This window comes from Copadichromis virginalis, linkage group LG20 (assembly GCF_057382275.1).
Source record: "Copadichromis virginalis isolate Kocher_CV1m ecotype Utaka linkage group LG20, C_Virginalis_male_GT1.1, whole genome shotgun sequence".
NCBI classification, from domain to species: domain Eukaryota; kingdom Metazoa; phylum Chordata; class Actinopteri; order Cichliformes; family Cichlidae; genus Copadichromis; species Copadichromis virginalis.
The window spans coordinates 16,919,144-16,935,074 of NC_140637.1; the positions used below are offsets into that span (position 1 = coordinate 16,919,144).

A 15,931-nucleotide genomic window follows, 5' to 3' on the forward strand; every position below is an offset into this window, starting at 1 on the left:
TTTCACTTGTAAATCTTCTTTTTTTGTCCCTTTGAGGCAGGTGAAGGCTCAGACAGACAGAAAGGGGCGTTTGCTTGTCTAATGCTTACACTCATCATAGACTGACTGTGTAATACCACATATTTCTCTTACAACATATTGCAGATAAGAAACTGGCTCAGCGACAAAGCATATTCCTAATCTTTTAATTGAGGCCTGCGTACTGAAATACACCCCAAAAGAAACATGGAGCGGGAATTTGACGTTTCTTCTTGGAGATGGAGGACATAAAAAAAAAGAAACATTACATTATATGTACAGTATTTGCTCATGTGGTGTATTCATGAAGCAGAAAATGGCACCCAGCGGTTTGATCAGAAGGTAAATAGAGAAAAATTGACAAATAAAATAGAAAGATGATTTTTCTTCCTGAAAATTAAGAAAAAAAAAAGCTCTTTGAGTAAATCTGAAAGCTGTAGTGCTTCTGTTTACTTAATGATTGGCAGAAAAGTTCTCATATCCTGAAATACATCCAGGCAATTTATGATGAAACGATACTGCTGAGGGCAGCAAAAAGCATAAAAAAAGACCAGGTCACACTGCACGCAGCACAGAAATGTTGGCTTTATCTTTAGCACACTGCTCTGTCAATAGTCTGCAGGGTCCACTGCCCCAGAGAGGGGTTCAAGGTTGCATGGAAATTAATCAGCAACTAACCTCCTCGCACAACCTGAGGTCACGCTTCAACAGCCAAGATCTGGCTGGCAGCGAGCGCAAACCTTATTTTAACCCTCAAGTCAGGAAAAAGGAAAAATGTAGAAGTTTTTTTTAAAAAATGGAAGTAGGTTAGCTACAACAGACACAATAAGTTGACAAATGGTCTGCAGTGGAATTTACCAAGCCCTGACAAGGCAGTTCACTGTGTGCACAATATGAAACATATCTGTCACAAGCAAGCAAATCCCAGACTGAGCAGATAAAGAAAAGGGAGCACGGTGGGATTTTAAAGGATATCTATGACAATTCAGGGTGGAGAATGTTTTTCAACCCTTTCCTCAAACAGCGAAAAAAAAGTGCCTCTGTTAGGTTTTCTCTTTTTTAAGAAGTGACACATGTACTACACTGACAGTGAAGAGAAAAACGAGGGGAAAAGCTCACTTTATCTTCTCTTAATGAAGCATAAAAACTATGTGATGCTGTTTGTGTGCAGTGAGAGATGACATTTAGGATATTTCAACACACTCCATGATGAACAGTTTAGCTTTTAACTGTTGTGCAATATCCTCCCTTTCCAGCACATCACCCCACGAAGAATGCTACACCCACATTTAAATAAGACATTGTTGTACTCTATGTTCACGACAATGGCTTTAAGTGGTTGTGGTTTGGCTTTAATCCCCAAGGCCAATCAGAGAAACAAAGCAATGTTTCAGAGAAGCTCTCCATTGTTTGTCAGCAGGGCTCTTTGCTCCCGTTGCTCTCGTTCTCTCTGCAAGCGCTGGCACAGACTCCTTCAAACATTCTCAGCATACTTTCTTCGATGACCCCTTCGTTTTCTACTGGAGCCCCACTCAGTCTTTCCCTGCTTCTGGCTCACATGCTGACAGGCAAGAGGGAAATTCCCACACAGGATGACCTCTGTGCTTCAGTGTTTAGCCCGGCCCCCCATGTTCGCATTTTACCGTCAATGGGCAGTGTCTGACCGTAAACTCCTCATTGCATCACAGCTCCTCCAATTGGTCTCCTATAATCCAATACAAACACACAGGACACAATCACATTACACACACACACACACACACACACACACACACACACACACACACACACACACACACACACACACACACACACACACACCTGTTATCCCACTGCTCACTTTGTACTAGTTGTTGTGAAATTGAAGAATTTTTCTTATATGTGAGTCATTCTTATATGTTAGCAGTTATTTGTTCCTCAGAACAATTTGTTATAATGTTGTAACAGATTGTGCTTTTCCTTAAATAAACTTGAAGAACTCTTAAAATTTAATTTATCTTTAATTTGTCCCTTTTTCTCATTTGTTTTTAAAATCTCAGCTGACTGCAGCAAGAGCACACTACATGTTTTATATCACACAGAAGGTTGTCAGAGTGAATTTAATACATTATAATGGAGCAAAAACAAACAAACAACATTTCAAAAACTACTGATTATGATTGTGATGCAGTGTTTGCTGAATGAAATACCTTTACAAACGAGGTATTTTATGACATGATATGTGTTCAGCTATATAAGGAGGTGACTGTGGCTCAGGACTGGATTGGTAGATCGATCCCTGACTCCTCCAGTAGTCCACACACTAAAGCGTCCTTGGACAAGACGCTGAACTCGAAGTTGCCTCCGATGCAACCATCATAGTTCGTGTGAATTAGAAAGTGTTGAAGCAAAGATAAAATCTCTGTGTGTCTGTGTGAATGAGACTTGTTACAGAAAGTCCTTTTAGTGCATGACTGAGTAAAAAGCTGCAATACACATTGAGTCACTGATCTTGCAGCAGATTTAATGTGAAAACATTTAACTAGAAAACTAGTCGACTCTCTGTGGAAGAGTTAAAGTATTTGTGTTAATTTTTCACTTTTCTACCGTCAGAACTGAGCAGACCAAAAATATTAATCGTATTATTAGATTAATAGTTTTAATTCTGTCATATTATCTCACAGACTGGTAACTTGTTCAGCATATTCCCTGCCTTTCGTCCTATGTCAGCAGTTTCATAAGAGCCAGCCGCCCAAGCTGGATAAGTAAGTGGATAGAAGGATGTTTTTTAAGTCTAGTATTGTTGTTGCTGCCTGCAGATGTTGCTTCATATTAGTATCCATCATAATCAGCTTTGTCATTGAGTTACAAAACACAAAACAACACATAACAATGATATGCTTGATATGTTTCTGACTATGAGTAGAAATCAGGCTGAAGCTTGTTGGGTTCTTTTAAACAACACCTTGAAAACTGTAGTTTCATCTTTGTTTGCTTTTTTAACGTGAAAGGCTCAATAATTCCCTAAAACATCTGGATACTATAGTTTTTAGCAACAAAATAATTCAAGCAGATCATCATTTGTTAACCAATATTTCCAGCTATTGATTTATGGCAGCAGGATAATGCACGTGTGGCTCTATAACATTAGTTTTAGTATTGAAGCTTTATGGTACAAAAATATAGCTAACCTATATATGAGCACTGAAGTATCTCAAGGTACTATAGTGGGGCCATTTTTGTTTTCTGTTTGCACATCTTTTGTGTGTGTTTTTTTTTTTTAATTTAATTACCTTAAAACAGACGCACCTTTGCTGAGTATCTTGAACCCGGTGACCCTAAAGTACATGTGACAATATGCCCATGGAACAAATCTGGCTTTCTTTAAAATTTGGACCACCTAGTTGAAGCTGTGGCCTGTACGCATGAAACTAAACAAACAGTTATACTTCCACTGTGCCTGCAAGTTAACAAAGACTGCAACAGAAAGAAAAGTTCAAGGAGAAAGAGGGAGAATGAGTATCTTTTATCTGTACTGAGTGTGAAGAGAGAATTTTTGTTTTAGAAACATCTTTTCTGCTATTGTTTTGCTGTTTTAATCCACACAGCAGCAAGCAGTGAGTCACAGATCGGGTAGGCATCAGTCAGAGTTATGGCAAAAGATCAAAGAGCTTTTACTTTTCCTGGCTCAATGTTGAGGGCACTATATGGACCAAACTGTATATGAAAGGGCTGTATGAGACACACATTATTGATTAGCTGTGTAAAATACGTGCTCTTTTGGGCCCTTGATATGAATCTCATTTCCAGGTGTGTCCTTCAAATGAAGCTGGATAAAATTTTACTTTCTTGCTCTTCATACACTTTCTAAAGTTTACTATCTAGTAATTAAACAGAAAATACTTTTACATTAAAAACCCCACCATATTTCTTCTGTATTATGAGACCTGTACTTTAAATTTGCAAGAAGTTGTTCCCATGTTTCAAAGTGTTGCTTCATTTCACAATGCGGCCAACCATAAGTACAACTAAATCAAGATTCAGGTAACACCCAGTTTGGAGAACTTTCTTTGACTTGCAGTTGGTTCATTGAGCAACATTTGAGTAATGTGGGACTCTTAAATACTGAGAAATCGCTCCTGCCGAAATATCTGTACCTTGGGCAATCCTTCTAGTTTTACTCTAACTTAATCCTAAAAAACATGTATCCATTAAGCTATACTACTATCGCAACACATTTCCTTAAAAAAAGGATTGATTTTACAAAGTGTCCACAAAATTGAGGAACTGAAGTTATTACTGAAGGACAATGCCACACGACACTTTTGACACGAGTGACAAATGCTGAGACTCGAAAGCTTCTGAGATTGGAAATGGAAAAAAAACAGGACATTTATATAGAGCTTTTCTGTTTTATTGACCAGTATAAGAGGTTTAAACTATGAGCCACATTCACCCATGCACTGCACTTTGTATTCTTATGTATTACCTTCTTATATATATATATATATATATATATATATATATATATATATATATCTAACAAACTAACTCAGTGATGGAGAGGACTGAGCAAGAACACATCTAAGACCTGTCGATATTGTAAAAAATGCGTATTTAAACCCTGTCTAAGTGTTCAGAGTGGGTATATATAGAAAAATGATCTGGAAGATAGATTAAGTGTTTTGAAGTTTTGCACTAAAAACATAGACCCTGTAAGTTAACACTAAAGGCAAACAACTATCAGAACTGAACCAAAAGTAGCCAAACCCTTGCCATTTTTTAGCAACAATGAAAACAAATATGTAAGGGTGATTTTAACACTGATTTTGCCTTTTTATTTTCAATTTTTAATTACAGTTCCTCCTCCTAAGTGAAAGGCACACCGGATATCCGGACCATGAGTTGTAACGGGAAGCCAAACCGCCTGAGATACGGTAAACGGACCAGTACATGATCTGTCTTGAAGTGAACCAAGATTTCAACATCTTAGTTCACTTCTGCAATTTTTTTTGCTGTGGATGACTGTGAAAATTCAAGACTGACGTGCAGAAGTGACTTGCGGTCACTACGCAGCAAGCCTCCCTGCCCAGATCTTGCATAAGAGCAGGCCATCCTTGCAAAACGAATGCTGGCTTAATTATTCGAGCAACGTTTGTGATCAAGAAGAGTTTATCCTAATAAACTCTCAATGTGTGAAAATGGAGAGCATTCAAAATGTACAGTACAAAAACAGGGATGATTAGAGAACTAAATAATACATCTTTATTCACATGAAACCTGAAAAGACTTTCATTTTCAGCGGTAAAGATATTAGGGAAAATCCACTTGAAAATAATTTTTAAAGTGTTTAGAAAGTCACAAAGTTTACTTACTTCAAAAAGCACATTTTCATCTTTATATGCAGTCTTACAAAATATTAAAATGCAATAGATTTCTGAGTCTTCTTGAAATTTGTGGTAATGTGATAATTCATTTGCACAGTTTACTTTTAAAGTAAAAAGGCCACAATGCAAAAGCATCCCAGTAAAATTTAAAAAACAAACAAACTGCATGTACATTTTTTACCAAGAAGCAGTCACCAATTATTATTAGCATGTTTATGTAAAATATTAGATTGTGTTTATTGCATGTCACAATAAAATAAGCCAATAGATGTCCAATGACTGCATAAATAAAAAAGCAAGTTAAACAAGTTAGGTAAATTTCAACTGTTTGTTTATTTAGTTAGTTATTTGTAACCACTAAGTAGGAGGCATCCTTACAGCCACTTTAGGAACTGCTAGCCAATCAATAGTCAAGAAAGAAAATAGTCAAGAAATAAAGAAACAGAAATGTGCATCTGAGCTCGTTTAAACAGTCAAGACTTCATCACTCAGAGAAACTGACTCTAGGTATGACTGCATGCACTTCACTGAAGTAGGAATAAAAAAAAGGAAAGGAAAGGAAACACAACATCCCACTGATCTTTAAGGTAATGAAGTTTATATCAATATTGAAAGTTCAGTCTAATGCACTGTTCCTCAAAGCTGCCCACCAAAACTTTCCTAGATTACCAGACAAATGAATCGCCATGCACACAAAGCAAACATCCTGTTTTATTCTGACGACCACTCCTTGAAAATGTTGAATATTGTGGAAGTGAAAATTTGTCCTCTGATGTACTCGGTGTTTTTAAGAAATTCCACTTCCATCTAGAGGTGTATGATAGTACTGATACCAATGTGGGTTTTGGTATCGTATCGATACTGGGCCTCTGAATTCTAGCCCACTGAATTGTGTTAAAAAACATGTAAAGAAAAAATAATACCTCAAATAGTTTCAATAAAGTCTGAGCCTTTTTTTTTAATGATGGTCACGTCTATTTTATTCATAGCTTAAATCGCATATAAACAAGAAAAGCTGCCCCACTTTCAAAATATACACAATGCTGAAAGGTGTGTTTTGTTGTATTAACTCATTATTGTAAAAAGTACAAATCGATGATTCATCTCACAAATCATGGGACACTGCTCTCCCCCATATAAGCGGCCTTTGTAAGTTAAAACTATCAGTATCGGCATTGGCATTAGCAATACTGGGCTTGCATTTACTTGGTAATAGATTAATAGATTGATACCAAAATTTGCAGTATGGCACAGCGCAAAAATATGGCGCCATCTGGATTACAAAAGCCCAGCTTAAACCAGTTTAAACAGGTAGTTGAAGCCGTTGGGAGGTCATATACCTCTGAGGCCGAGGGAGAATAATATAATGATGAAACACTGTACAGCAAAAACTCTCGGCTGATAAATAATCAAATCACAGACAGCAGCTTGAATTATCATAGTAGTAGTGGTGTGTAGGCTTTGACTGACATGATTACTCAAGAGGAAACAGGGTGTGTTGACGTGGGTGGCAGCCATGAAAACATTTCACTCACCCACACAACTATGTGGCCGTCCTCACGTTCACGTACCCTTACCTTTCACCTCATTTGTAACAACAGCTTTTGGTAGCACAGACTCAGCGGTACACAACACCACACGCAACACTTCTTTTTTTCTTTTTTCTTTTGTTCCTTTCCACCGTTTCTACGAAGACAATATCAACAACAAACCCAAAGGAACACAGTGATGACATCTGTGGTGAGGCAGGTCAGCCAGCTTTGTTTACATGTCGACCATGTGTCGACGTCAAAGTCCTCGCTCCTTGCTGCGTTCAGCAAGAGGAAGGATGTGGAGCTTATAAGCGGGGAAGCACCGGCTCGAACCTCTTATTTACGCTATGACCTACATGCATGTTTTTACCCTATGATAGTTGATTAGTATATGTCGCATCAGTGAGAGTGTCGGTTGGTCCCAGCAACAGCAACCGGGGGGGGGGCAGGAACAGGAACAGGAACTGCTCACGGCTGAATGTCTCAACAGAAACAACCAAAGGCATCAGCCTCTGTCAGAGAAGCAGCAAAACAGAGCTTTTCCATTTAACTTAAAAACAACATTGCTGCTTGGTTTGCAGAAAAATTACCCCCTGCGACTAACACATAAAAACACAATTTGACATGTTTGCGTGTAAGCTGTGCAGCTGCTTGGGGGGGAGCAGCAGGGGTGTAATCCAAGGGTTTTTTCCAACCTCAGCGTCAGGGTGACTTCAAGAGGTCACAAGTTAACCTCGAGGACTCATCAGATGATGAGATGAGATGCAAAGTTCTGCTATATCCAGTCTTTTTTCTCACGTCTTTGCTGCCTTAAAACATTACATCCTTTTATTTGTTGCATACCTGTTTGATCTTCTCATGTGGTTTTTGTTTAAATAGCTACTAGGGGAACTAGAGGGGAAGTATCTCTGGGGTGGAAGTGGTAACTGTTTTGTGATAAAAGGCCCCAGTTACACAAAGCTTACAGTCCGAGGTCATAAATCCTTGTCCTTTTCCCCCCTTGAAGCAGGGATATCGAACTCATTTTACATCTAAAGAAGTTTGACTTTGTGCATTAAACTCCTGAGATAACCTAATATAAGTTAAAGAAGAGCAATTTCAACAGTGCGTCTCAGATTTTCTACATGATAAAGAGACGCTGCTGTAATAAATGAAAAAAATCAATCGGCAAGAGTCTTATATCCTTTTTCACATTTTCACATTTGCCCCATGGGCCGATTAGGGCGTTTGCAGGGCTGATTTTGGCCCCCGGGTCTTAGGTTTGACACCCCTGCACTAAAGGATATGTTAAATACGAAGCACCAGCAGCTCATTACTAATTACCTATTTAAAAAAAAGTTTAGACTTTGTGTAAAATGGAGATAAAAACAGAAATCAAACCATTTTAAGGGTGTGTTTAGGCAAAGCAATAAGAAGACAACATGTGAAACCCTGAAATGGAAAACATTTGCCTTTCGATTAGAAATTAGCCTCTCTTATTTTAATGCTCTCTTTGAATTTGATGCCAACAACAGGTTTCAAAATAGCTGGGACAGACACATGTTTACCACAGTGTTGCATCACCTCTTATTTTAACAGCCTGTAGGCGTTGAAGAATGAAAGAGATCAGCTGCTGTAGTTCTGAAAGAAATATATCAATGAAGAATGGAAAGACGTAACGTTTGGAAAGACGTTTCAGCTACTCAGCAGTTTGTGGGGTCTTTTTGTTTTATTTCAAATGTGCCCTATGTTTACAGTTGGTGACATTTCTCGACTCTTACTACTACTTTTACTTTTATGGCGCAAGTTTGGGTGTTGAGATAAGATAGCATGCAGGCTTGGTGGCAAATATTTCAACATTTGGTAGTTTGTCTCACCACTTCATGTTAAAAATACTCCTTAAGCATCTTCAGCAGAGGATATTTAGACGTTTCTCATGTTGTTTGGCATACAGTGTCCATGTACGCCAAGCAAATTGCAGAGAGCAACAGCTTTGTAAACCGTAACTTGGGTGATTCTGTTTGTTATTCCGTACCCTCTTTCTTAGTTTAGCACTAAGAGTCCAAGTCTTCATTAGGGTGAGGATTAGACCAAAGTCATAGCAGGATGTATAGGAGTGATCCATTAGATGACTCTGATTTGTCTGAGTGACAGATAAATCCTTATTACTAGCAGAGTGGTACTTCTCTCACTGGCACTTTTTGTATTTTGGTTTTGCTTCCAAGCGCGCAGAAGAGGCAGTCATCTAAATGTGCATGTAGGAGGACACCGTCAAGAAAGGTCAAAGGTGTCAGAAAGGAATAAGGAAAAGAATATGTGAACAGGTTTTGCCTGGAACGCATCTCAGAAACCAGTGTTAGACTGATCAGTACGCTTCATACATTCATGACCCAAAGAAGGCTGTAATGTTTCTAGATGTTGTTTATATATGCTTTGTTTTGAATTTTTTGAATGGACAGCGTTCAGTAACACTTGTTGTTGAGAGTCTTCCTGAGCCTTTAGGGCAGTGATTTCCAGTAGACTTTTTCCTGGCTTTACTACAGTCGCACTGAAGGGCCTGAGAATCATGTTCAGACAATATTGATTTAGATTTGGCATCACCGCTGGCACTGTATCAGTGGAAAAGAGATTTGTTGCCAGTAAACTGAGGTGTGAGTTGTTCAACCAGATTTTCGCTTTTTGTTTTTAATCATTTAATATCAAAAGGAGCCGGTTGAGGTGGCTCAGCCATCTGAAAAGGATGCTGTCTGGACGCCTCCCAGCAGTGGCGTGTCCAGCGGGGTGGCCTGGGGGGGCACAGGCCACCCCCCCAACCAGACTGGCCACCCCAGGTGCCACCCCAAAGGCAAAACAATAAAATTCAATCAAATATCAAATGTACGATTATGTTTTCACGGTGAAGCTCAGATATCCGAGTGTAAGTGAATGCAGCATTGGCTTCTGCGCTATGTGCATCAAGTTAGCAAAGGTAGGAGAGCCAAGCAGAAAGACGGCACTGCACGAAACAATTTTTCGGTGAAAGAAAATGAGGACAGAATAAATGTCCCGGTAAGTAATATTAAGTTTGTTGAGTTTAGTAAACTTCGGTGAAATTAGAATACCAAGGAAAAAATTACACTTAAAGAATTATTGCAGCCATCGAATATTTCAGACAGTATGCTACTGAGGGCAGCTAACATAAGAGTTATGCGTTATAAGATATAATCTAAGTCGTAACATTGCTGTATGGAGCTGCAGATTTGGTTGCAGGTTAACATAGCTGGACTGGCCATCGGGCATACCGGGCATATGCCCGGTGACTTATTTTTTATTTTTTTTTGTAATGGCATGAACAATGAGAGGTGGTGGATTGGCCAGATGCAGGTCGATGTGTAAAAATAACTCAGTTGTTTGGTGGTGGCTATGGCGGGGCTTCCACAGAGGCCAGCAGGTGGATGAGGGAAGGGGAGGCAGGAGGAGAGCCCCGAGGCAGCCGCCAGTCCGAGTGTCAGGTGAACTGAACTTCAGGTAAGAAGTTATGACCTGCAGTCTATCTGGGTCAGATATAAACCAAGTTTAGGTGGAGTTTATTTTTGTTGTGCTGACTTTTTACTGTCAGTTACAATAACTCGTACTGCGTTCTAGCCAGCTTGACGGAGTTTTTATACAGCTGGGTGGGTGCTATGATGTTACTGATAGTGAACTTCTCTCATTCTCCCCCCTCCCTCTCCTGTTGCTACTTCAATCATGAAACTGATCAATGATCAGCTGATCGGCTTTTTTCTCTTGTTTATTTATCGCCCACTTTGCGTCAGAAAGGAAACCAGCAGATGTCGCGCTAAACAACAGCAGCACGTTTAAGCTTGATCAGCTTTTGTTATAATTTATTTAATATTAATTTCTTGTATCAGCTGATGTTGGCTGGAGCCACAGCTGTAAACCTGCTGGTCATGATGTCGGTTTGGTTATGTGGTGAGAGGGAAACATGAAGATGAAACCAGGAGATGTCCTTACTGAATCATCAGAGCTGAACAGATGATGGAGAAACAGGTTTACCTTTTAGGTGACATGGATGAGTTGAAGGGAAGTTATGAACTGTTTCTGAGAGACAAATAACACCAGGATCCTTTTTTATGTAGCTGACAGCTGGTAACTGTGCAGGGGCGGGTCTAGGAAAGTTTTGCCAGGGGGGCAGGTAGGGCATTAACAGGCAAAAGGGGGGCACAAAGAAATACCTTTCTTTCTTATTCTCATTTAAAATGTCTAGCTTTTATTAAATAATTATCTAAATCTTACAACCAAAGTTTTTATCTGATGTAAAATGTATAGAAATCATACATATACCAACAAGACAGTGTACATATGGAAAAGATATATATAAATTTTATAAAGTTTGTATCTGTCTTGTGTGAAACTTGTATGAAAAGCATACAAGAGTAAAAACAGATATAAGATCCCTTGAAAGATTATATAATGAATCTTGTATGTTTTGGATACTAAAACAACATATGAAAGTAATAAGAAAGTGGCCACTTTCATGAGTAAATCATGTAAGTTTTTACTATTTCTTTTCCATATGGGACTGTCACAACAGCATTTGTTTTCATTCAAAGGCTTTATGGCTTTAATACCTGGTGGGCCGGTCTGTAGTCAAAATGCTCGATTTTCTGTCCCAGTCCAGCCCTGCAGGTTAATACTGGCAGTGTCACCATGCCAGCTGACTGTATTTCATCATCAGCCAGTGTTGTTCTTGATCAATATTACCAAAGTTTACCATAAGGCAGCATAGAAAGTATTTACTTGCTTTCAGGTTTCATTCAAATGTTAGTCTTTTCAGTTGTTTCCCCACTTTTTTCCTGTTTCAAAATCACCAGTTTGTGAGAAGATTATCTTCTTTTTTTTAACAGGCAGATAAAGTTTTACATTGGCATTGGCTAATTTGTCAATTGTTTGTTACAAATGTTCGTATTTTAATTTTCAAAAATGTTTTTGCCCAAAACATATGTGCACTATATGTCAGTAAAAATACTATGCAAATATTGCTGTCCTTGAATACTGAGTAAACACTGACAAAGCACTGATTGTATCTCTTGTACTTTATCAACACAGTATCTAAAAACTTTGCACCATAGTGGTTAAAATCTCATTCGAATAAGAGTTAAAAGCGCATTCGGTTATTAGGTTTATAGGGTTATTGAATTATGGTTAACGGTTGGTAGGTCTGTGAAGGTTCTCAGTCATCCAGGTCATCGTAGTCAAAGGAGCTTGCAAGCTCCTTTGATTAACGGTTGGTAGAATTTTTTAAACTTTATCTGCCAATTACATCTGCCACCCTTCTCCAAATCTGTGCCCCTACCTGGCCCCCCCAACAAAAATTTTCTAGACACGCCACTGCCTCCCAGGTGAGGTTTTACAGGTGTGTCCAACCAGGAGGAGGACCCGCAGCAGACCCAAGACATGCAGGAGAGGTTACATCAGTGTTTTCCCTTGAAGAGCTGGAGGAGGAAGATAAATAAAACGAGCATAAATTCTTCAAACTAATCACTGTGTTTAAATGATGTGCAATTTTTTTTTTGATTCAGTTCAATTCAATTCAAATTTATTTCTATAACGCCAAATCACAACAACAGGCAATTTATATTGTAAGGTAAAGACCCTACAATAACACAAAGAAAACAGAAAACCTCACCAATCATATGACCCCTATGAACAACCCCTTAATTGGAAGTAAAAACTCCCTTTGAACAGGAAGAAACCTTTAGCAGAACCAGGCTCGGGGAGGAGGTGAGCGGATGAAGAATTTTCTTCTGGGTTTTATGTTTCTAATATATTTCCAGCCTTTTTAAAACAAAAAACAAAAAACAAAAAAAACCAACTGCATTGCAGTTTAGAAAGACTAAAGAAAGACGGAGCCAACGTGTCTGGCTCTGCCGACTGGTAACGAAAATCTTTTGCCTCTAAAGGTTACTAATTAACAAAAATCAAACTCTTCATAAAGCTGTCAATATTTTCAGTCTAACTCCTGGCACAGTATAGTTTTTACAGTTAGAAGAGATATGTTTATCAGTGAGCTTTAGAGGTGCTGGAAGGTTGATTTTATTACCTTTGGACAGAGATAAACTGTTTCTAGTCTTCTGTGGTTCAGCCAACCCCTCTAGCTTTCTGTTTGCTGCCTTTCACAAGAAAGTAAATGAACATATTTTCTATTATTGGTAGAGTGTTTCTCAAACAGTGGAGTGCAGACCACCAGGGGAAACATATACAATAAAGCTAAAGTGAGGTAAAGGATATTAAACAAGCAAAAGTTAACTCACAATTTAAGTAAAACTTAATAAGTAAAGTGTGAAAATTGGTCAAGTGTGAACATTTTTGGCTCCTGAAGAGGGGCGTACCAGAAAAAAAAACAAAAAAACTTGAGAGCTTCTGTTTTAAATGCAAAAGGGTTAAACTCAAGACCCACAAGCCAAATCTGGCCCTTTGCAAATTTTAATCTGGCCCGCTTATAGCTGTGGTGTGCACACCAAATTAAACAAAGAGCCGCACCTTCATAGCACCTGACAGCTAACAAGGTAACACACAGTCCAACCAAAAGGCAGCTGAGGTATGAGACTGAGTAGGTCATGTGAAAAGAGGCCAGTTTAGGCATTAGCCATGAGGCAGTTTCTGTTTTAAGAGAAAATTGTGTCATTAAGGAACCAGTTGAAAGAAGAAGAATTTTGATGTTTAAATGAAAAAAAAAAAAGGCATTTACAGCAAAAAAAATTATTCTTCCAGCTAAATCTCAGAGTGGGAAGTTCTATTCCTACATCCAGCTGGTTCCATGCCTAAACTGTGTATCGCAGATGGAAAGTCGAGACGTTCTGGTGAACGACTGTGCTATCATGTTGAGTCCTGTAAAACGGGCTCGGTGAGACTTGCGGGCATATGAACGGGAACAGAATGAAAGATCCGCTACTTTGCTTTGACATGAAGGTGTATTTTTAAGTGACCCATAGGGCAGGTAGCTGTCTGTCAGGTTTGTGAAACAGGTTGCTGTGGGCTGGTTGTGTGGTAGCCTTCTTATAGTTTAAACACACAACTTTATAAAGTCTAAAAGACTTTTATGTGGTCCAAAGTGTACATGAGAAGGCTATATGAAGCATAAATTATCAGTCATTAAACTCTATATGTATGGCCCTTGCTATGCTTTTCATTTCCTGGTGTGGCCTCTTCATAGAAACTGAATTTGACACCTGTGCTTTAACTGTGATTTTTCTTTAAAAAAAAAACCAAAAAAAACCTTGTTTTTAAAGCCCGAAAAGGGATCGTGACTATTTGCATCTTAAATGTTGTGGAAATTTGAGCCAAGTTACCTTTCAAGACAAGTTAACACTGAAAGCTTTGTCTTATTCACTCTCCTGGGTTTTTGGAGTTTTGAAATAATAAGGGCATGAATAGACATGATACACCTGATGACAGTGTACTCACACGTTGTGGTATTGAACTCCCATTGTACAGCGCTGCCGAGTGTGGTGACTCAGACTTCTGCAGAGTCACTCTTGGAAAGATCTGACTCTCCTCTTATTCAGGAATTTCCTGATCCCTGCTCGGCTCCCTGTGAAAATGAACTGCAGGCTACAAGAGAGACTTCCAGTCAGCCATTGCCCCACCCACCCTCACAGCTGGCCAGCTATTGGGAAGTTCCAGGTTAATAACTAAACTGAGGACATATGCTGAAAGAGTTAGCCGGGCAGGGCTGATATCTTTTTTTGGTCAGCTGTGAATGTGGAGTCAGCATTGTGAAAATTAGGCTGAGTAAGGAAGCAGAGAGATAACACAGTGCACCTCTGACATTTATTTAAGCCCGTCTGTCTTCCTCCATTTTTTTCTTTAAGTTTCTCACTAAAGTAAAAACATCAGAAAATGTAGGCCGAGATGACATATATAGATAGGAAACACAATCAAAGTGACATTTAACACATGTCTAATAATAAAATAACAATTCATTTTCACCACAAACAGTGCATGAGTCACAGCAGCGCAGTCAGATTAGAAAGATTGTAGTTTCAGTTGAAACATTTGTGGTTTTAGGACTTCCGGTCACACCTTGATTGTAGTTTTCCTAGTGGTGCGTGTTCTTTGCCTTGACGTCAGCAGAGCGGTGGTTGGGAGTGCTATTACTCACTCACTGTTTAAAATGCATTCTTGTACACCAAGTACAGCACAGTGCCTGTGTCTTAACTTCCCAAACAGGAAGTTCTAGCCAAGACTGTTGCCAAATCATCTGCGCTACACCCCTGTGGTGAAGTTTACTCAAGAAACGCATGCATCTCTGGACATGTTTAACCTAACTTTAAAGTTTGATGGTTATTGTTGTTAAAGCTTTTACACTAGCAGGAGCAAAATCTCGTTATTTATCAACCGCAAAGTTTGCTAATCACAAACTGTACAGCATTGTGGTTTTATCTGTGGGGATCTCTCAGATTAAATAATGAAAATTAAACTTTAAAGATAGGGAACATTTTCATTAAAACCAGTTTGTAAAAGATGAGGAAAAGTTTGAAGACAAAAAGAAAATTAATGTGACGTCCTTCCTCACAGTCACTGTGAAGTCTGAAGGCAGTGTCTGCAAACTGGTTTACTCCAGGCTCTCCACCGCTGTAAATACAAACATAATTGATGAGCAAACACCGATATCATACAGACAACAGGAAAGAGTGGGCCGTAACAAACACGGCCATGCTTCACATCGAAAACAGGTGAGGATCACAGTCCCACAGAGCCACCTACTGGTGAAGACAAGCAGAGGCTGGTCAGTACTGCACGGCTCATGGCATAAAAACTCAGATCTGAGAAAAGTTAAATATTAAATAAAACCACGCAAGATTTCCCCTTGAAAGTACACAACCTTTTTGCTTTTTATTTTGACATATAATGTCTTAAGTACAGGAGATATCCACATGAAAAACATATTTAAGCTCTTAAAACCAGAACCAAATCAATTGTACACTCCCTCCAAGTGTCACGCTCTAAAGCCAGAACCATTTTTCTACAAGCATATTTAAGTAGAAACATCAG

The 15,931-nt window shown here is 38.9% G+C and overlaps 1 long non-coding RNA gene across 1 annotated transcript; it reads right to left on the minus strand.

The window, feature by feature from the left end:
• Nucleotides 1-8,374: 8,374 nt before the first annotated feature.
• Nucleotides 8,375-14,518, minus strand: LOC146684535 (uncharacterized). Its single transcript, XR_014917224.1, has 3 exons — nt 14,342-14,518; nt 12,270-12,369; nt 8,375-9,650 (listed from the first exon to the last, which is right to left on the minus strand). It is a non-coding gene; the product is annotated as an uncharacterized LOC146684535 (long non-coding RNA).
• Nucleotides 14,519-15,931: the final 1,413 nt, after the last annotated feature.